A 24164-nucleotide genomic window follows, 5' to 3' on the forward strand; every position below is an offset into this window, starting at 1 on the left:
TGCTGTGTCCAGGTTGGTTCATCAGGTGCTCTGCTATGGCTGATTTCTCTGGTTGGAGTAGTCTGCAGTGCCTTTCATGTTCCTGGATTCTTGTTTGGGCGCTGCATTTGGTGGTCCCTATGTAGACTTGTCCACAGCTGCATGGTACCCGGTAGACTCCTGCAGAGGTGAGAGGATCCCTCTTGTCCTTTGCTGAATGTAGCATTTGCTGGATTTTCTTGGTGGGTTTGTAGATTGTTTGTATGTTGTGTTTCCTCATCAGCTTCCCTATGCGATCAGTGGTTCCCTTGATGTATGGCAGGAACACTTTTCCTCTGGGTGGATCTTCATCTTTACTCTCGTGGCTTGTTCTTGGTCTTGCAGCTCTTCTGATGTCTGAGATGGAATATCCATTGGCCTGTAGAGCCCAGTTGAGGTGGTTCAGTTCATCTTGGAGGAGGTGGGGTTCACAGATTCTTTTTGCACGGTTTGCAAGGCTTTAATGGTGCTTCTTTTTTGACTTGAGTGATGGTTGGAGTTTTTATGTAGATATCTATCTGTGTGTGTGGGTTTTCTGTAAACGGTGTGACCCAATTGTTGATCTGGTTTACGGATGACTAGGACATCTAGAAAAGGACATCTATCATATCATCTCTCAGTCTTCTCTATTCCAAGTTAAAGATATGCAGATGCCTACGTTGTTTGTGATAACTCGGTTATCATGCCTTTGATCATCTCAGTGAGCTTTCTCTGGACCCATTCCTTATTGAAGTGGAATAGATAAACTATTTTACTGAGGTCTGACCAAAGGTGAGTAGTGTGCCACTACTAATTCCCTTGATTTGGTGTTGTTTGATGTCAGAATTGAATCCTTCCTTTCTCCTACGAGGTGGAAGGGGGCAAAGAGAAATACATCAGAGAGAGTGAGAGAATATAAATAATACTTCTTTTTGAACAGCTGTCAGGCGGCAGTATTTTAAAGAATGTCCTCTATCTAGTGACAGGCTGTCCAGGCAGTCCAATCTGATGTCTAAATCAAACAGTAAAGAAGCACCACAGCAAGAAACAGAAACTTTCATGTTACTCATTTATTAGTAGTCCCATAGTAACAGTCTGAGGAATCACACAAGACATGATTCCCACATTGTGCAGATAGTATGGTATTTATATATTATAATAATAGCAGAAATCTGTTTGCTGATCCCAACAAGAATATAACTATTGAAAGAATGACATGCACATAAATGTTGAGTTACAATGTTCTCACTCATTCAGCTGTCTAGTTGGAAATAACTATTTGATCTGAACTATTATTTCTAAATTTGTACAAAAAATTGGCATATGCTGTTTTGTGTAGATCTTTATCATGTTTTGTCTTCTTTTTTGTAATATATTCCCTGCCTTTCCTCCCTTTCTCTCACCCATTCCCCAGGCCACAATCAGTATTTTTCCACCTTAGAATCATAGAATCAAAGAGTTGGAAGAGACCTCATGGGCCATCCAGTCCAACCCCTGGCCAAGAAGCAGGAATATTGCATTCAAATCACTCCTGACAGATGGCCATCCAGCCTCTGTTTAAAAGCTTTCAAAGAAGGAGCCTCCACCACACTCAGGGGCAGAGAGTTCCACTGCTGAATGACTCTCACAGTCAGGAAGTTCTTCCTCATGTTCATATGGAATCTCCTTTCTTGTAGTTTGAAGCCATTATTTCGCGTCCTAGTCTCCAGGGAAGCAGAAAACAAGCTTGCTCCCTCCTCCCTGTGGCTTCCTCTCACATATTTATACATGGCTATCATATCTCCTCTCAGCCTTCTCTTCTTCAGGCTAAACATGCCCAGCTCCTTAAGCAGCTCCTCATAGGGCTTGTTCTCCAGACCCTTTATCATTTTAGTCACCCTCCTCTGGACACATTCCAGCTTGTCAATATCTCTCTTGAATTGTGGTGCCCAGAATTGGACACAATATTCCAGGTGTGGTCTAACCAAAGCAGAATAGAGGGGTAGTGTTACTTCCCTAGATCTAGACACTATGCTCCTATTGATGCAGGCCAAAATCCCATTGGCTTTTTTTTTTGCCACCACATCACATTGTTGGCTCATGTTTAACTTGTTGTCCACGAGGACTCCAAGATCTTTTTCACACATACTGCTCTTGAGCCAGGCATCCCCCATTCTGTATCTTACCTTGCAAATTTCTTTTGGAGGTTCTGGGCATGAGAGATATATGGTGGCCCTTCCCTGTGGCACATGCTATCCAAGAATACAGTGGGCCCTTGGTTTAGTTCAAGGACACCCCTGTGGGTACCAGAATCCATGGATGCTGAAGTTTCATTATATACAATGGTGTACAAAAATGTCATCCCTGTTATAAAGTGGTAAACTACTTAAACAACTGCAAGAAAGGACTTGAAACTCTCTGAAATGGCAGGAGGCTACAGCAGAATATGTCTACATATAGTGTAGTGTTTGATGTGCAGCAAAATCAAGGACTTTTTGGATTTTTTTGCAGATATTTTTGACCCATTATTGTTTAAATTCATGGATACAAAACCTGTGGATACAGAGGGCCCTCTGTATGCATAACATTGCTCCCTCGCTGACTGCTTAAAAAGGCCATAAAGACATGGTTGTTTGTGGTTCAATCTTTCTAAAATATATTTCAGTTACTCTTGTAAATATATATTTCAGTGACTCTTGTAAGGAATGCTGTGATTATGTGCCTGCATGTGTAAAATCTTAAAATGTTACTTTGTGAAACTGACTTCTTCAAGAGCCTTTACCAAAAGGTAGGGTAAAATATTTTAAATAAATAAAAAAAAACCAGTTTTTAAAATATAGACATTAATGCCTACCTAAACTAATGTGCCTCGAGCATGACCAGCCTCTGGACCAACACCCTCTTTCCCCGACCCCTGGGGTGCTGGTTCAGTGAAGGAAGATAGATTCAGTGAAGGAAGATGGGCGAATGTGTCATCGTTCACACTTCCTTGTTTTCCATGAAAGGAGAATTATAAACAGAACCTGAGGCTAGAAAGCTCTTGTTTTCCACAAGTTATCTATAATTTAGGCTTCTCCTTCAAGTCCTTCCAAGCCCCTCAGAACATATTTATTCAGCTTTGCCAAACTTGGTTGGTAGGTAATAAACACTATAGTTCAAGTTTGTGAACTTTGGATGTCAGATACTCAGATCTCGGAACAAAGAGCACTTCCTTTTGTAATTAAACTTTAGATGGGTCAGTTTACCTCGCTGGCCTGTAAGCAGTTCTGATTTGACTTCTGCCACACTTGACTACTTTTTAAAGACTGACCTTTTGGTCTTCCCAGCATTTAATGAACTGCTAAAATGGGACCTTGTGTAAAGGGGGCAGACTTCTCCCTCCAACAATAAACATCTATTAGAAGCATTAAATGCCAGCAATATACAGACCTTGTCACGTTTTTTATCATAACATGCAATAAATAAATGCTGTTGATTTTTCTGTTGGTCTTTCAGAAACTGTAAAGTGACAATTTCATAGCCTAGCATTTTCCCTTGTAAAAACAGTCTACTGAGAAGATTGAGAAGAGCCATGATTGCCTTCTGTAAATATTTAAAGGACAGTCACAGAAAAGTGAGGACTGTTCACTGTTGACACAGATAGTTTTAACTTATAGATTCAACATTAAAATTAACTTATTGGTTATAAAAACAGTTTGGCAATGGAAGCAAATGTCTGGCAAGGTCACAGGTTCTTTTTCTCTGGATGTCTTCGGAAAGAGATTGATCGGGATGCTTTAGCGTGAGGCTCTACATTCAGCAGGGAACTGTATTTTGTGGCCCATGGTGACCCTTGCAACTCTTATTCAATTGCTTTATGGCACATCCACCCAAATTATTAATATATATAATTTATTAATTTGCTCCTCGGCACACACATTCTAATGTTTGAATATTTAAAATTCTCAGATCTTGTCTTTCCCTTTAAACTGTGTCTTCTCTGTATGCTGCTGAGTTTCTTAGCATTTGGTTCTCTAGCTGTTTTGGACATCAGCCCTCAGAATCTTTTGTCGTGGTTTTATGTGAGCTGTTGCTTCTGACAAATATTTTCCAGATTAGCTGGAAGGCCAAAGATTGAGGACCATGGCATAGTGTTTAGCAACCTTAAACACATAAAATAGACTCTGACCTCATCAGATGAGGCTTGTTTCAGCAGCATATACTCTCCTTCTATGTCCTACCTCAGAGTTTAAGATCCTCTGGGGAGGCCCTGATCTCGGCACCACCTTTATCACAAGTGAGACTGGTGGGGACGAGGGACAGGGCCTTCTCGGTGGTGGCCCCTCGCCTGTGGAATTCACTCCCTGGGGAAATTAGGTCATCAACATTCCTCCTCTCTTTCAGAAGGAAGTTAAAATCCTGGATATGGGACCAGGCCTTTGGGTAAGCTGGCAGATGGATAAAAGACAATAACGACCAGAGTAGGAAAGGACTATGACAATGCTGGATGGATTATGGATTTATGAATTGGCGAACATTGACCACAAGATGATTTTATTGCTACTATTGTATTAATTTGATTGTTTTAACTAGTTATAGTTGTTGTTGTTATACTGTATTTTGTATATTGTATTTTGTGAACTGTTGGGCATCAAATTGTGCCTTTTGTAAACCGCCCTTAGTCCCCCTTAGGGGGTTGAGAAGGGCGGGGTATAAACACCCGAAATACATAAATAAATAAATAATACTGGTCCAGCCATAATATATGCAGAGTTTGTCAGCTCCCACCCCACAACGTAATACTACTTTTGGCTGTGCTTCATGCCTAAACTATAGTGGAACCAGCTTTTGCCACCACTGCAGTAACATGGGAGGCTTCTCATGTTGCACCAGCAACAATGGGGGGAAGTTGGGCAATATTGGGCAATGTTGGGCATGGGGTTCCCTATGCCCCCTGACAAGCACAGCTGGATTCTCCGTGATCCATGGTGATTCTGGTAACCTATATGGTAAGGTTGTATCCATCATTGAATGTTAACTTTCCTTAGGGTGCATCCAGACAGCTCACAAAATGCATGAAAACGCAGAAAAACCCTGCTTTGCAGCAAATTAATTTGACACCTAATAAGACCCGGGTCTTTCAGAAGACCCAGTTCTTTCCAGCTGTTTGGATTGGACAGAAGAATCATGTCGTGTGACTTCTGGACCCAATCTACACAGCTGTCTCAGGATTTCCAGGCTCCACGAAATCCAAGGCAGCCCCCACCCGCTCTCCAAAACCCCTTTAAAAATCTGGGTTGTTATAGGTTTTCCCAGCTGTATGGCCATGTTCTAGAATATTCTCTCCCTTTAAAAAATCCTTACTTTGCTGCTGGCTCTCTCCTGACACATAGAAATGACATGCCAGGAGAAGGGGGAAGGATAAAAATCACCCTCCCCCTTCTCCTGGTGCATCATTTCTACACAGCAGGAGTGGGCCAGCAGCAGGGTAATTGTGGCCGGGTAAGTAATTTTTACTTTTTAAGGCTTATCTGGGGGATTTTGTTGGTGTCTGGGTGTCCTGTTGGAAGGCCAAGCAGGGCTTCTGGACACTCCCCTCCCCAGGAAAGCACATGTGTTTCTTAAACCCATTTGCGCACAGGTTAAAGGGCTATGTGGAAGCAGCCTTAGTTGAGTTGAAACTGGGACAAGCAGAGTTATTTTGTTGTGTGGAACAAAGGACAATCTGGCAATGGCTCCCCATTCCATCTTAATAAGTGAATTTGATTGGTAGCTAAGTGTTAATTCAACAGTTGTGATTAGTACATTTGGGGTGCACACACACTCTGTCATCCAAAATAATGCAGTAGCCAAGGAGAACACAGAAAGATGAAGAGGCTTAGCAGAATCTCTCACCTGTGGCAGAGTTCTCATTTTGTTGGTCTTTGTAAGATGCTTTATTGTTGATTTGTCTACAGTTATGCACGGTATGGAGAAAATGGATAGGAAGATAATTTCTGTTCACTCCAAAAAATACTTTCCTCATGGTGGTGCATCTAACACAAATATTGCAATTTTTGGTGCCAGATCAAACCCTTATTGATTGCCACATGTGTATTGGTTGATAGGATCCATACATTTATTGCACTTACTGCTGTTTGTTTTATCGTGTTATATTAATATTTTGCTATAATATTGCATATTTTGACAATTTTGTTCATACTCTTTTATACCATCAGATATCTACAAGGATGAAGGATTATGTGTCTTATGTTTCAGATTTTGCTCACTTCTGCTAATCTGTAGACAAGATATGTTCAAATCTGCTATCTGCATTGCTTCTATCCATGATTTCTCTAAAGTCGTGATTCATGGCTCAAATCTACGTGATAGTTTTATTTCTAACCCTCTTCCTCCTTGATCCTGCCAGCTGGTTTCCAGTTCTCAACCAATTCCACCTGGTTGCCTATGGATCTTCCTTGACACCTGCATAAATATACTGCCCCCTCCATCTCACAGATCTGAAGGAGTGAGAAGGCCATTCTAAAAAAAGCTCGTGTATCTCCAGTGAAAATCAAGTTTTTACTTTTTTCCTCACAATCGCAGGTATCTCTGATCCCATCCCAGTGCTTTTCTTTGCTTACACTCTTGAGCTCTTTATAGATGTCATTCATTCCTGCACCAATTTCTCTGTTTAGCAGCATCACGCTGTGTGCCTTCCTTAGGTCAATAAGAAAGCTTCTGATCTTTGGATTGCCACTGAGTATAAGATTCAAATACAGAAACAAGCACAGCAGATACTGACAAATCTGGGGGGACCATTTTAGAAGTGATACTTGCAACAGGGAGGGGAAAAAAGATTTGTATCATTTCCCATTCGTAAGTAGCACTTGATCAAGTAACATTACATACTAGGTTCACAGGCAAGACTACAGGCTGAAACAACTTCAGAATATTTTAAAACAGCAGACTTCTTTATGGCTTTCTGTCTCCTCACATGACCCTCAAATCTGAATCAAACTCAATATTGAGAAATATTAAGCAACTTCCAGATAATATAATTAGTTCCTGTTCACTTTCCATTTTGGAGAAAGTGGTAGAAAGTGGGGTTGCTAGGTCAAGACCATAGACTTCAGCAGCAAAACTTGAAACCTGTGTAATGCCCTCTTGTGAAGTTACAGGAGACAGAAGCTACAAACAGTATTTTTCAAGGGGCAGTTCCTAGTGATGCTGCAAGCATGGCAGCTTATGCATATACTTTATACTGTATTCAAAAAATGAAAATACATATACACATATTATCTAAGTAAATGCACTCATTCTAAGATTTCTCTCCCTACATATGAGGACTACAAAAGAGGAGCCAAGTCCTGAGATCTAGAAACCCTAGGAAAGAATTAAACAAAACAGGTTCTCATTTATGCAAATCTACATGCTTCATGGCTATTTTAGTGCAAATGGGGAAGCATGTGGGGGTACCATATGAGGATACCATTTTAAAGAACAAGTGCTACCATTCTTATTTATTTACTCTATTTGTATCCCACCTTTCTTTACCCTGAAGGGGAACCAAGGTGGCTTTACATACGGCAACTATTCAATGTCTTTGAACAACAAACAGTTATCACTGACTTAGATTTGTCTGCACACCCCATCTCTCTCTGAAAACTCTACCTCAGTTATTTTCGATCTTGTTCATGCCCAGCATTATTTTTTTAAATGTTAATATATTACATCTGGCCCAGCCATAGGTTTTTAAATTCTTGTTGTTATTGTTATTGTTTATTTTTGTTTATGAGATTATTTTAATTGTTGTATTGACTGTTTGTTATTGCTTTTACTGTTGATGTACTTTGGGCTTGGCCTCGAGTAAGATGCACTGAGTCCCTTGGGGAGATGGTAGTGGGGTATAAATAAAGTATTATTATTATTATTATTATTATTATTATTAAAATATATTATGTTAAAATTAAAATTAAATGCACATTAAAACATATAAAATGTTACGATCACTATTAAAAATAATACCATCCACAATTGTAATCCGGGGCCATTCCAAAAGTCATTGCACATATGGCACTATGAAGAAATCATGGACTATCTCCACCCAGTCTTTTGGAGTTGATTTTTAAAAGCCAAACATATGCAAGAGAAATTGAAAGACACATCAGCACTTTGAGTGCTTTAACTCTTCAAAGTTTGGCTGTTAATCTGTGTACATTCCACCTTGATAGTGTTGGTCACCAACTTTTCAGTTCCTGAAATGTTCTTTCTCTTTGACACAGAGAGACTGCTGGCAGGTAATGACTTTTTAGGAAGAATGACATTTTAAACATTTGTTCAGGAAAAATTGATTTTAGTTTGCTTTTGATGAATCTACTAAAAAGCACAGACTTCATATTAGGGTTGAAAAGAACTTGAGGAAATTTAGAAACAAGTAATGGGGCGGAGATAAAACTGACAGATTTTTCCTTTCTCCATACAAATTAGGTAATAAAAGTCTTGTTAGTTGTTGGCTTTTTCATACATGTGTGTGTGTGTGTGTATCCATTTAGTGAGACATATATATATATATATATATATATATATATATATATATATATATATCCTTTCAGGCCTCACTGAAGGGGCTGGACATTAAGAAGAATATATAAATTCACAAAATTAGATGCTAGTTTTGACACATTTTCAATATGCCTATTTTTTGTAGTCTGAGAATTGTGTTGGCAGAAAAGGTATTTATCTCCCGATGATAAGCAAGCCTACAACTAATTTGTGACCATGTGAACTAAGGTCAGGTACATGATCTGGTAAGTGAGCATAATGTTTTCCTTCATTAGAATGGGAAGTGTTACATATGTGACACTTGGCTTTTAAGTCCTGATTCTTCCCCTCAAAAATGGCCCATTCCCCCAGGTCTTCTCTTTTAAGATACAATACAAGAGGCAATTTTCACATTATATATGCTCTGTGCATAATGAGTACCTTAAAAACAAAAGAACTAACGAACAAAATCACACCAAATTTGGCAACAAAATGTCTCACTACACAAGGAGTGACCATCACTCAAAAAATTACGATTTTGTCGTTTGGGAGTTGTAGTTGCTGGAATATATAGTTCACCTACAATCAAAGAGCACTCTGAACTCCATCAACAATGGAATTAAACCAAACTTGGTACACAGAACTTCCATGACCAACAGAAAATACTGAAAGGGTTTAGTGGGCATTGACCTTGAGTTTGGGAGTTGTAGTTCACCTAAATCCAGAGAGCACTGTGGACTCAAACAATGATAGATCTAAACCAAACTTGGCACGAATGCTCCAAATGCTCAAATATAAACACAGATGGAGTTGGGGGGAAATAGACCTTGACATTTGGGAGATGTAGTTACTGGGATTTATAGTTCACCTGCAATCAAAGAGCATTTTGAACCCCAGCAATGATACAATTGGGCCAGACTTCCCACACAGAACCCCCATGACCAACAGAAAATACTGTTATCTTTAGTAACCCTTCTGACACCCCCCATGACCCCCCCCAGGGGTCCTGACCCCCAGGTTGAGAAACACTGTAATAGAGGATAACATTGGAATCACTAGACTGGGTCACAGCAATGTGTGGCAGGGCATGGCTAGTTTCTTTATAATTCTCAAAAGATTTGAAAATCTTCTTTGTTGAAATACAGGGAGCTGCAATGAAAAAAAAACCTTCCTTCCCCTTCCATTCCTTGATTGATTGCAGGTAAGAGGTAGAGGTAAGAGGTAGAGGTAAGAGGTAGGTGAGAGCCCCCGGTGGCGCAGTGGGTTAAAGCACTGAGCTGCTGAGCTTGTTGATCGAAAGGTCGCAGGTTCGATTCCGGGGAGCGGCGTGAGCTTCCGCTGTCAGCCCTAGCTTTTGCCAACCTAGCAGTTCGAAAACATGCAAATGTAAGTAGATCAATAGGTACCGCTCCGGCGGGAAGGTAACGGCGCTCCATGCAGTCATGCCGGCCACATGACCTTGGAGGTGTCTACGGACAAACGCTGGCTCTTCGGCTTAGAAATGGAGATGAGCACCACACCCCAGAGTCAGACATGACTGGACTTAATGTCAGGGGACTACCTTTACCTAAGAGGTAGAGTGTTAACACAGTTCTTATTAATCCAGATAGTATGTTTTGTTATTTGCTTGATCCCCAGTGTGCAACTTCGCTGAGGAGTTTCCATCTTTTCCACCCAAATTTCCCCTTGGGTTTCCTTAGGCACACAATTTGAAACAAAATATGATGCTTCACTGAGAAGAATAATATTCTAAAACTGCTAAAACTATGTTTTTATGTTTTGGGTCAATCAGCTTCGTGATGCCAGAATATACTGGTATCAGTTAATGCCAGCATATTTAGGTCCAGCCCCAGACTACTGTTCTCTCATGTATTTATTTAACAACATCAATATACATTATGATGTATAATATAAAACAATATAAACAGACCACTCGGCTAAAGATGTAAGCCAAAATGTTTGGGACCAAAAGTGTGTTGCATTTCAGATTTTCCAGATTTTGGAATTTGTATATATGTACATAATTATATATATTGGAGATGGGACCCAAGTCTAACCAAGAAATGCATTTGTGTTTCATATACATGTTTTACATGGAGTCTGGAGATCATTTTATTGATGATACTTTTAAAAATTTTGAATAACATTTGAACCATCAGAAAGCAAAGATGTCACTAACTCAACCATCCAGGTAGACAGTTTCCGGTTCTGAAATACTTTGGGTTTTGGAATTCTGGATAAGGAATACCCAGTTTTTATAAAGGGAAATGTGGGAGGAAGGGAATGTTAATACAAATTATTGGGAGAGGAAAAAGAAACAATCGACATGTATGCAGTATGAGTGTAAAAATTGTAAAGTCAAAATTAAACTAGATTTCCAAGGCTTAAGAAAACATGTCATGTCATTACAGTCATCCAGGCAATTATGTTCAGTCCCATAATATTATCTTTTCATGGCAAGAACAACCATTTAAATGTTGAACATTTAGTCCCCAAGGCATAAATAAAGTTCAAACATGAGCAAAATACACATGTACTAGAGCAGATTGTTTATGCATCTTTAATAGCACAACCTTACTCACATGTACTCAGAAGTAAGGTCCAACACAGGCAGAATGCACAAATTATACCTTTTCTTTTGTTTGTGGGATGCCATACCATGATAGAGACATTTATTTTATGAGAAATTATGTACACGTTACCTTTGACTGTCCTGTGATACTAAGAGATCTTGGTTCCCTATCATAAAGTGAGATAGTAGAGTTTTGGAATGGCAGTGAATAAGAATCAAGGATAGACAAAGGAATATAGTTACAAGCAAAAAGTGTGTGTGTGATGATTAATGTAAAATATTTGTCATCGTGGAAGTAGGGCACTGGAATGCAAATGGGACAGCATATTCTTTAATTGTAGCTGGATTAATAAAATGTAATTTTTACAGGCCATTTGCAGCAAACCGCTGGGGAATACATTTTATTACCACTCTGGGTGTCTTCTAGTTAATAAATTCATGTCTTTTGAGTATAAGCATTTGGCTTCAAATCCCAGAAACAAGTTTATTAAAATTGTAATAGTTCTTGGAGACTATAAAATGAAATGAAGTGCACAAAATGTGCGTTTCCAGTGCATGGCTTTCAAGCCATTTTTACATGACTAATTTCAGCATTTGCAGCATAGGCAGTGTAGTGCGGCTGAATTTAAATAATAAATATTTAACCAACTGCAGATCCTCATCTGCACGCAGTGCAAAAGTTGGTTATTTGTCAAACTTATTTACATTTGTTAGTTAAAATGTAAATGTTAGTTAAAATGTAAACATTATTGAAATATTAGCTCAAGTTAGAATAAAGCTCTGAGCAATTTTATGCAACACATCAGAAAATTTAAGATTAGATTATTATGGAACATAGTGCATCAATAGTGTATGTTTTGCTAAGCCACAGATTCAGTAAAGAAAATGTATATATGCGTCGTAATTCAGCAGCAATGAGACTATTTAGATGGTGTTTTCTTCATGCTGATGGGAGTAGCAGTAAGTTCATCACAGGAATATAAGCTGGAGTTAAACTTCATTGGGCCAAAAGGAGGAATGCTGGGAAATGTGGTTATTTGAAAGGAATACAAAACAACTGCATAGATCTATTCATCTTCACAAAACTACAGAAATAAATTAAACAATATGCTAGCTCAGTATCCCTGACATGCAGAATTTTATTGGTGCAAGGAGCCTCCCCCCTCAATGAAACCTTTACACATGAAAGTTACAATTAGATGTAGACCTCTAAGTAGAACAGTAGAGGCAATGTAAACTATATAGATTTAATGTATTGTTGAAGGCTTTCATGGCTGGAATCACTAGGTTCTTGTGGGTTTTTTCGGGCTATAGGGCCATGTTCTAGAGGCATTTCTCCTGACGTTTCGCCTCTGAGGATGCTTGCCATAGATGCAGGCGAAACGTCAGGAGAAATGCCTCTAGAACATGGCCCTATAGCCCGAAAAAACCCACAAGAACCTATATAGATTTATTTATTTATTTATTTCAGGTATTTATACCCTGCCCTTCTCACACCCCACACCCCCCCCCCCCCCGGGGGGGGGAGCTCAGGGCGGCTTCCAGTCGGCACATATTCAATGCCTACAATTAAACACAATAAAATACACAACAAAACAGTAATTATAAATAGTTAAAAATATTGAGTTAATGCAATAAAATCTACTAAAAAAGAAAGTCAGCCTGGTGTTGACTTAATGAGTTTCCTTTGATTAAAAATTTTAGTTAACTCTTCCAGTTGGATATAGGCCATATTTGCAATCTAAAATGGAGTCTCAGGATGTTTGTGTGCATGTGTGCATGCATTTTTAATCATATACACAACTTTACAACACAACATTTGACTATCCTTGGATATTGTCATTTCCACAATGCAAATAAGGCACCATATTTTAGCTTGGCTGGATGTAAATAGCCCTAATCAAAAAGAAGAGGAAGAAGAAGAAGAAGAAGTAATTGTTTATTCTTGTATCCCACCACCATCTCCCTAAAGGGACTTGGGGTGGCATACACGCGACACAAGATGTCTAAAAACAGAGCATAAAATAAAACACAAAATGAAATATAATAGAGTAAAACACATAGTCGTCATATAATACAACAACTTAAGACTCAATAACACTGTGCTCTTTCTCTTTCCCTTATGCTTCCTTGGTGTTATTTCTGCATTAGTTAAATATTTTTATATCACCCTACTTTACAGGTTCTCAGGGCTGCATGATTGGTGTCTATATGCATTTTAAATTTGTTTCTTTTATTATTTCATTTTCCACAGGAAGTGATGCTAATTCTAGAGGTGCTCAGAGGTCATGGTTTGGGCTGACCTGGTGCTCCAGAAGGAACCTCTAAGTAAGGTAATGATGATGAAGCTAATGCTTATTTTGTATATAAGAAGTACTATACTGAGGTTCAACCTTAAGTGAAAGCCATGCTATCAGACTGGGGACACCAGTGGCCTGTATTATAAAATTGAGATGGATAGGAGAACAAATTGCTAAGGAAAAAAATCCCTTACCTTTGTAAATGATTCTTTTCAATTTATATCACATTCCAGGGCTGAACTTTTATATATTTAACCAGTAGGAAGCTGAACTGTGATAGCATCTGGAATAAAAGAAAAAAAAAGAAGCTCTGAAAGTGTGTTCATTGATCCAGTAGCCCAAAAGCATGTTGCCAGCTAACTGAATGGAAACAGATAATAGTACATTTAAGATGTAGGGCTGAATCAGGGTCAATGGGAAATATAGTAACTAAGAGAATTTAACATTTACATGGTGGTGGTGGGGGCGGCTAAGCATAATAACATTTCTTCATTCTGTGATAGGCATGTATTTATTTATTATTTATTTATTTGCTTTATTTCTATATCGCGTTTCTCAACCTAAATTAGGCGACTCAATGCGGTTTACACAATGTAAATTAACACAACAATAACAATTAAAACACATCATACACAATAACAAAATACACAATTAATCATTCATACTTAATGCCTCGATCACAAAGCAAAATCCAATCTCATAATCCTTGTGCCATTCCTATGTTCAATTTACCGTCATCCTGTGTTTGATTGCGCTGATTAGCCAAACGCTTGCTCAAAGAGCCAGGTTTTAACCTTCTTTCGAAACGCCAGCAGCGAAGGGGCCTGCCTGATGTCAGTGGGTCGGGCATTCCATAGCCGAGGGGCCACCACCGAGAAGGCCCTGTCTCTCATCCCCGCCAGCCGTGCCTGTGATGCAGGCGGGACCGAGAGCAGGGCCTCCCCGGAAGATCTTAGTGTCCGTGTCGGTTCATAGGTGGAGATGCGTTCGGAGAGGTAAGTGGGGCCGGAACTGTTTAGGGCTTTGTAGGCTAGCGCCAGCACCTTGAATTGTGCCCGGTAGCAGATTGGCAGCCAGTGGAGCTGGCTCAACAGAGGAGTGGTATGCTCCCTGAGTGCCGCTCCTGTTAGCAACCTGGCTGCCGAGCGTTGGACCATCTGAAGCTTCCGGGCAGTCTTCAAGGGCAGCCCCACGTAAAGCGCGTTGCAGTAATCTATACGGGATGTGACCAGAGCGTGGACTACCGTGGCCAAGTCAGACTTCCCGAGGTACGGGCGCAGCTGGCGCACGAGCCGGAGCTGTGCAAATGCTCCCCTGGCCACCGCCGAGACCTGGGGCTCCAGGCTCAGCGATGAATCCAGGATCACACCCAAGCTGCGAACCTGCGTCTTCAGGGGGAGTGTAACCCCGTCCAACACAGGCTGTAACCCTATTCCCCGTTCGACCTTTCGACTGACCAGGAGTGCCTCTGTCTTGTCTGGATTCAATTTCAATTTGTTCGCCCTCATCCAGTCCGACACAGCGGCCAAGCACCGGTTCAGGACCTGAACAGCCTCCTTAGTAGTGGGTGGAAAGGAGTGACAGAGTTGGACATCATCTGCGTACAGATAACACCGCACCCCGAAACTCCGGATGATCTCTCCCAACGGCTTCATGTAGATATTAAACAACATGGGGGACAGTATTGAACCCTGCGGGACCCCACAAGACAATGGTTGTGAGGACGAGCAGTTGTCCCCCATCAACACCTTCTGGGTACGACCCTCTAGGAAGGACCCGAGCCACTGTAGAACAGTGCCACCAAGGCCCATTCCCGCGAGGCGTCCCAGAATGTATCATTATGCAGATGCTGTCCATAATAAAGGTTACCTAATGCCAATGTCAATTGGCAGCCATTTATGTGTATAATGGCCAATGCATGTTAAATCATGTGCAGTAGCCAATTTCTTGGTACAGCAAATTTCTGAACCTTTTGGAGCACTTGTAGCTATTTTAGGAACATGTTAAATTCATCTTCTGCTCATTTTGGTACACAACATGTTTCATCTACATGTAATGTTTTAAACCACATGTAATGTTATAACGGCCAATGCAGAAGCCCTGGACCCTTTTGATACTCTTTCCTAGGTATGCCTGAATTCCTGAGTTGATCTGGCTATATTCTCATTAACATTTGGGTGTATTTAGTTGCATATCTGTTGAATCCTTGTGTGATCATGAGACAACTATCACATGTCTTTCACCTAATCAAAAGGATTAATGAGTGGTAAACAGTGGAGTGATAGACTTTATTTGAAGCCACCAGCAAGTGTCATTAGAAATTGCTATCTCATACTCCAGTTTTGATGTTGCAAAAAGGGCTCGATGAAAAAAAAATCTGAACCTATTATTCATCCTTTTTTCTTAAATGGCTTGGAGAAATACTTATTCAACACAACGTAAATTGATTGCTTGTTTGCTTTCTTAGTTGGTTGCATACTCTAGAAATCACATTCGAGATGTCTTCTGTGGAAGCAGTGGGGCATTGTGGCATAAGAGAAGACAGGGAGTGTCCAGTGGGCCATATTTTGACATCACATGGAGTCAGGGTGGTGTAGTGGTTTGAGTGTTGGGTCATGATTCTGGGAAACATGGTTTGAATCTCCAGTCAAACATGGAAACCAACTAGGTGACTTTGAACAAGTTTTATTCTTTCATTCTCAGAGCAAGACAATATCAACTCCTCTCTCTGTATACATTTTGCCAAGAAAACCCCATGGTAGGTTCACTTTAGGGTGTCCTGTTGTAAAGCAGGCAAGCTCCCATAGGAAAGCCAGCCCAGTACCAAGATAATACTGGTTTCTGCAAAAGTAGAGGTATAGTCTAAGCAATACAAAATCTAGCAAAAAGAAAAAAGAAACAGTCTGAGCTGAATCTAAAATCAAGAAAGGATGTTAGTCCATAATCAAGCCAAGGGTCAGAGGTGTGGGAGGCAAGGAAATCACAAATGTTGTCTGTAGCACCAGATGGCCTTAGTTGAACTCATTTGCAGCCAGTATTAATTTAACACAGCTGACCTCATTATTGAGCACAGTTTGTATAATGCAGAGGAGAGGGCTCCAGGACAGAAGGAAAAACTTGTATGTTGCCTAGAGTTCATTGGACTGATATCAATGCAATGAATAAAACAGTTAAATAAAAAAATGGCTGCATCTGCTTCAATAAGGATTTTTTGTTTTGTTTTTGATATTCCTTGTGCATTCTTCAGAAGCTGTTTCATTTAAAAGAGGGAGATAAAACCTAGGATACTATTTGGTTATATCCAAATTAAAAGAAGAAACACAACTGTATTTAATCCAATCCAATTCTTGTTTTAAAATACACATAAAGAAATGACAATCTTTTGGAAGCTTAAATTACTGCTAACTAATCAACACCACTTAGTCACTCTCTATCACCATGTGTGAGTTCTAATTACTTCTGTAGTTTGTCATTGTTTAACACAATTAAAGCTAATTGACCAGAGATATATTTTTTCATTGGGTGATATTCTTGTAGACGGCAGCAACGTTTTTAGTGTTATTGTTCCAGTTTCTTTTTAAACACCCCAAACTTCTCTGCATCATTAAATCTTAAATTGGACTTTGAAAAGAAGCATATTTTATTACAATAATGAAATGGAAAAGAATATTCACTGCCTGGCTGAAAAAAAAATGCACTAGAAGGACAAATGTCTATGTCTCCATTTCATGGTCAATGATTTTTCCCCCAGTGCAGCTTTGATTCCAAATGAAATATTCTCCTTTATAATAGGCCTATTAGAAAAGTCAAATGCAAGAGCAGGGCCTAGTGTTAAGTGGGGATCAGTGTTTCTCTTTTTCAATGAAAAATCTTAAATGTCTCCATTATTATTATTCATACAATACTATTCTTGGCTTGTACAAATACATCTGTGAGGAGTAATTTGTAGTCTTTTTATGTTGCCTTATATGCTCCTTGAAATCTGTTATTTAATCATTTACCACTACTACATGTTTCATCAATGTTTTACACCAATGTTTCCTTGCTTTCCCTTTGTTTATTCTTAGAAGAACCAGGAAAATAAGATTCTGACTGTAAATAGAAGATCAGCTGCCGTCCTCTCCTTTTTGCCTTGTCTTTTATTCGTGTTGTATTTTGAAATTGTCATATGACTAGTCAAATAAATAATTAATTATTATATTCTTGCCATTTTCTCCATGAAAAGAAAATTATGTCAATAGAAACCAGAAACTAGTTGAACCTAGAATTGAGAGAGGAAGACATAAAGCTAATCTTTGCACTACATCTCCTAGAATTCCTTAGCTTGCATTTTCTCAGAAGATTAATCTTATTTGCCAATAGGAAGAACTGATTTAAACCCTTCTACTTGCTTCCATGTCTGAAACCTGAGTGCAGTGTCCAGAAGATTGTTCAAAGTTTTGGGCTAAGTACTTAATGCATAATATCAGTGTCCTAGATCTTTTAATTTCAGGTTTTGGCTTAGAAATCGTTTTGGCCTGGGATAATCCCACAGTGACAATCCTACTCACCACAGGTAAAATGTATCAGCATTTCTGCATACAGTAAGACCACTATATGTGAGATACATTCCAGGTTGGACTGTGGTGACCCAGAATCATGAATATAGGTGATCACTCTTAAATTACCTAACTTTTTGTCCCAGCATAGCATTGAACTGTACTGGAAGACATAGAGATTCATAGGACTTCATCCCACAGGAAGGGTAGTGGTGGTGGATGGAAATATCTTCTTTGCTTGGCATTTCTTGGAATTCTGTCTTTAGAGAAGATGGAGAATATACTCATTCCCATCACAACCATTCAGGGATACCAACACCCTGTTTAAATCAGGGACCCTTTTTGAGATACCACTTTCCATGGGATTGTTCCCCTGAAACCCCCACACTAAAAGAGACAGGCACACTTTTTAAAATACTTCTTTCAATGATACCCACATCAGTTTTAAGCCACTAATTCAGTGTTTCTCAACCTGGGGGTTGGGACCCTTGGGGGGGGGGGGAGGTGTCATGAGGGGATGTTAGAGGGATTGCAAAAGACCATCAGAAAACACAGTATTTTCTGTTGATCGTGGGGGTTCTGTGTGGGAAGATTGGCCCAATTCTATCATTGGTGGAGTTCAGAATGTTCTTTGATTGTAGGTGAACTATAAATCCCAGCAACTACAACTCCCAAATGTCAATGTCTGTTTTCCCTAAACTCCACCAGTGTTCACATTTGGGCTTATTGAGTATTCATGTCAATTTGGTCCAGATCCATCATTGTTTGTATCCACAGTGGTTTCTGGATGTAGGTGAAATTCCACATGCAAACCCCACCAATATTCAAATTTGTGCATATTGGTTATTTGGTCCAGTGATTGAAAATACATCCTGCATATTGGATATTTACATTACGATTCATAACGGTAATAAAATTACAGTTATGAAGTAGCAATGAAAATAATGTTATGATCAGAGGTCACCATAACATAAGGAACTGTATTAAGGGGTCCTGGCATTAGGAAGGTTGAGAAACACAAGGAGCATTAGCAGACCACTCATATGAATGCCCACAGTGAAACATCACAAAGTAATCAGAGGAATCCATCACTTCCTATCATAAGGAAAATATTTGTTTTTAAGCATTTCTGTGCACAGGGAAAGGAATGGAGTCAATTTTGCCTGACGTTGAAATCTCATAAGCAACCACTGGAAACAGTCCTTCATTGTTTGATGGAGCTAATGGAAGTCTATCTTTGAAGTATATAGAAATGGGTAAAAACAGAGGAAAATGTCCATATGATGAGGTCCAGAGAGGTATCTTTAGGAATTTGTTAGGTCCTCCAGTGCAACGGGGAAGCATAATATTAAATGACTTAGAGGACCTAACAAGTATCATTTTCCCAGGAACATGAGTAAGTGAAGCCACAGATATGGTTCCATAATCACAGGAGTCTTTCTGTATTCCATACAGCCTAACAGCAGGAACATTTCAAAATTCAGTGAATCCAAGAATCTGAATGTTCTCTTTCAGAAAGTAGACTAGTTATCTTGTCTTTTTCTTCTCTCTAGCTTCTCAAATCTGGAAGTGACACCTTTATCAACCCCCTTTTTTCTTTTATTGATTTATATTCCATTTTCTTTTAAGTTTGAGATAACTATGCTTATGTACACCTAGTGTTCAAATTCCAACTCCTCCTGATCTAACTGGCAAAAGTCTCTTAAAAGGTTAGGGATTTGCTCTAATGGTGATCTTTACCTACTTGTCTGTTGTCTTTTCTTCTTTTTTCTCTGTGTCTTCAGCAAAGACACTTTGCTTACAGAACCAACTGTTCAACTGTTTAATTATTTAACTTCTATTGATCAACCATTGCCTATCAACCTTGACGTGGAATATTTTCAGCATCTTCACTCCTTTGACACCTCCTGGTCTAATGGCTGAGTTCCAGAGATACAGTTAAGTCTAGCTGAGAGACTCCACCCCTGAGGAAGATTCTGAAATGGGAGGGGAAAGGGGATATCTTAAAGGGAACGAAGGGGCTAATTCTGGATCCCTCCCATAATGGCTATTTACAACATGCAGGCTAACCTCTCCTAACTAAGAAAGAAATCAGAGGAGGTTTCTGTTGGGGCATGACAGGTACTCAACTACTCAAGTTCACTATTATAGAGGGAATTATATTACACATGAAGACCTGGGGCTAAGAGATAGTGACTTTTTCAATGCTATCTGATGTCATAACATTGGTGAGATTGAAATCGAGCCCTGAACTAATGTGCCAACATACAAGAAGATTTAATTTCACAGGTTTCTTTCACCACATCAGCTAAGAAGCAGAAGGAGACTTTTTTCTATAGTAGCAACACACTTGAATTATTGGAGTGTTCAAAAATACAAGGCCAAAGTCTCAATTGGTGTAAATTGTCACCACTCAAGTGGAATCAATTTTACATCTGCAGAGAATCTGGCAAAAAGCCCTTTAAGGTTACTTGATTAATACTTTAAGAGGAGCTGTAGAATTATTAGAACATTCAGAGGCCTCTTCTGTCATTCCATGAAGCTCTTGACATTTATTGTAATTAAAAATCAAAATGCCTACAAAACATTTCTCTTGTTTGAATGGTAAAGAAGTGCTGCTCTTGTCACTTAAAAACACCCATACATCTTGACCCTGAGTGTGGTAAATTAATTCATCGAAGTAAGCAGTTAGAAAATATAGTGAAAAACTGAGCATGTTCTCTTATAGTTTCCCCCTCGGTCTATCCTTTCTACTAAAATTTCTATTTATTAAGTTGCCATCCATGAGCATTTAGCATTTCACTTTGTCACACTCCCATCTTTGTTTTCTTCTATCATGGTCTGTTGAAACAGAATGGAATAGTGAGAAGAACTAAGAACAAGCCAGTGAGAGATAAACTCATTTTACAGTTGTCAGTGAAATTTGCCCTAAGTGAATATGGAAGCAAATTTCAGTTTGGATAGTCAGTCATCATCTGAAGGCAAGAGACTTGGGTATGACAGGGTTCAAATTAGAAATGCAAGTGAAATAATCATCCTGTCTTTTCTCAACAGCTAAAGCAAACATAGCTTTAAAAAATCCCCAGCATGCAAAAGTCTAAAAGTAATTAAGCTATTGAAAATTCAAGTTTGAAAGCCAAAACTTTTAAAGAATACAAAATAAAAATCCATCACATTATATACACATCCTATTTGTCCTTAAAATTCTCAAAAGCTTGCTAGTGTAGAAAGATGGTAAGGTATGGATTGATAGTGAGTACCTATCTACTCACTCTGAGCAGGAAGTTCAAGAGAGGTTGGACTCTCCATGGAGAAAATTCCTGTGTTCCCACCATGTGTACCTGTGCAGAGAGTGGGATTGGAGGGAAGGCCTTCCCAGAATATAAACAGATTTGTATGGGAGAATATGACACTTGAAATAAGGAAGACCTGAGTCGTATAAGACGTTATGGTTCAAAATCGACATTTTCAATGCTTCCCAGAAATGAATGGATATTGAAAATGGAGCACGTTTGTTTTCTGATGTTCTAGAGACTAAGACATGGAGCAATGTATTCAAACCACAGGAGAAATGATTCCATCTCAATATCAAGAAGATCCTCCTGATAGCAAGAGCTGCTCAGTAGTGGAATACCCATTCTTGGAATATGTGTGAGAGTCTCCTACTTTGGAACTTTTTAAACAGACTATATGGCCATCTGTTGGGAATGCTTTGATTGGATGTTCCTGCATGACAAGAGATTGGACTAGATGGTTCTTGTGGTGTCTTCCAACACTTCGATACTTTGATGTTAAGAATAGGCATCCAATGGGGCTGTTGCTACAAGTAAGTTGAGTGCTACCTTTAGCCAACCCAAGTTAGCTTATTGGACCAGATGAAATTCCAAAACACTCCCCAGAGCAGTCCCATGTAGAGTGCATTACAGCAATCCAAAATGTAAATAGATACTATGACCAAATCTGGTGTTTCAATTCTCTACCATTGGATTCTCCTTTCTCAATAGGAGTGGCATCTTTGCTCTGGTGGAGTTCCAGGTCTCAGAGGAATGTGTGACCAGGTGGGAGGAACCCCTTGTTTTCAAAACCAAGAAGATATTTAGATATATCCATATGGAAAATAATGCATCTTCTTTAAAAGCAACGATAATAATGCAAGAAAGATAAACAAAAAGAAGGCACACTTTTGGCTATAGACTGCATATGTGTGGCCCCATATGAGCATACCTATTTGATTTTTTGTAATATTATTATTTTTAATATTTTTCAGCTCAAAGCTGCTGGCAGGAGAAAAAATCTGGAAAAAGCATGGTGCAGAAGTGTCTCTATTCTGCTGAATCACATGCAGTGTGTATCATGTTAGATCTTTGTGAATCATAACACTGATACTAGTTAGTTGTGACCCACTTTGAGTCTCCATATGGAGAGAAAAAGTGGAATATAAACATAATAATCTATATAAATAAAAATGTAATGTTTGTTTGTGGGATTAACAGAACCAAAAAAAAAAAAAACAACAGTGGGCCAATTGACACCAAATTTGGACAGCATACACCTAACAACCCAATGTATGTCCTTGATTTTGTCATGTGGGAGTTGTAGTTGCTGGGATTTATAGTTCACCTACAATCAAAGAGCATTCTGAACTTCACCAGTTATGGCATTGAACCAAATGTGGCATACAGGACTCCCATAACCAACAGAAAATGCTAGAAGGGTTTGGTGGGCATTGACTTTGAGTTTGGGAGTTGTAGTTCACCTACATTCAGAGAGCACTGTGGACTCAAACAGTGATGGGTCTGGACCAAACTTTGCACAAATATTCCATATGCCCAAATATGAACACAGATGGAGTTTGGGGGGAATAGACCTTGACATTTGTAATTTGTAGTTACTGGGATTTATAGTTAACCTACAATCAAAGAGCATTCTGAATCCCACAAATGACAGAATTGGGGCAAATTTCCCACACAGAACCTCCATGACCAACAGAAAATACTTAAGGCCATCCAGTCCTACTCTCTTCACCAGGGCAAGAAAATGTAATCAGAGCCCCTACTGACAAGGAGTCATCCAGCCAGAGATATAGATAGATAGATATGATTCACACGCACACACAGATATAGTATCATAGATTTGAAAGGGACCCCTAAAGAAGGACAATGATATGTTGCATATTCCAGAGTAGGCAAACCAGACACTCTCCACATCAACACTGCCAAAGAAACAGTAAGAAATACTGTTTACCCACAAGGAGAAAGACATTATATATATTAGAAATCAACACGTTCTCATTACTCTATTTTCCAGATCACCAGGCTGGGCCACAGCAACGCGTAGCAGGGGACGGCTAGTAATAATAATAATAATAATAATAATAATAATAATAATAATAATACTTATTTACTAATAAACCTGATATCAGTAGCACCCCAGGATCCTCATTTACTTCAGAGTTTAATTGGGGTTGGACTTGCCAATTAACAGTATATTGTTCTGATTTATCACATTTCAGTGTCTACTTTTTGGAGTTGCTTGGTGTCAAATAGACAATTATGACTCATTGACAAAAAGTCTACTATGGATGGCAATGAAAACAGATAATAATAATAATAATAATAATAATAATAATAATCTTTATTTGTACCCCGCCACCATCTCTCCGATGGGGACTCGTTGCGGCTTACATGAGGCCAAGCCCAAACACAAATCACAGCAGCATAAAACCGAAAACGCAACCTGAAAATGCAGACAGCAGACAATAACATCATAATTACGTAAAACATTAAAAAATAACATTATAAAATTGTAATAAACAAATTTAACCCATATTACTCTTTTATTAATATGGGTTAACCGGGACCTCTGGTTTTTTTTTGTTTTGTTTTGTTCTGGTTTTTTTCTCAGTGGCTGTGACCACAGGGACTCTTACAGTAAATGCCTGTTGTTTACAATTTGCTACTGCACTACTATATGAAAAGAGTATTTTGCCCACCTGGCAAAATATCTCAAAGACATTTTACTCATGCCTATGTAGTTTTTCACATGACCACCCACATTATGTCTAGTAGTGTTGCAGAGTTGTTTCAAACAATGTTCAGTAAACTAAGTCTGGAGTCCATCTGTTAGAAAGTGACCTATAAATTTCATGAATTATTTAAGACACCTCTGTATGGGAAAACACACTGAGACACTAAAAGCACATTTGCATGCATCCTAATGTCACAATGAATTTCCTCTATCCTGTCATTCTTCTGTCAGTTCCAGTTCCAGTTTCTA

At 39.1% G+C, this 24164-nt stretch overlaps 1 protein-coding gene across 2 annotated transcripts in view; it reads left to right on the plus strand.

Moving 5' to 3' along the window:
- The window catches only part of NAALADL2 (N-acetylated alpha-linked acidic dipeptidase like 2), a 972343-nt gene that overhangs the window by 198554 nt on the left and 749625 nt on the right, over window positions 1-24164 (plus strand). For both annotated transcript variants that reach the window (XM_067466051.1, XM_067466050.1), the window contains one exon: window positions 13305-13383. The gene's annotated coding sequence lies outside the window, so the exon portion shown is untranslated. The remainder of the gene's footprint in view (window positions 1-13304; window positions 13384-24164) is intronic.

This window comes from Anolis sagrei, chromosome 3 (genome assembly GCF_037176765.1).
Source record: "Anolis sagrei isolate rAnoSag1 chromosome 3, rAnoSag1.mat, whole genome shotgun sequence".
Taxonomy (NCBI): domain Eukaryota; kingdom Metazoa; phylum Chordata; class Lepidosauria; order Squamata; family Dactyloidae; genus Anolis; species Anolis sagrei.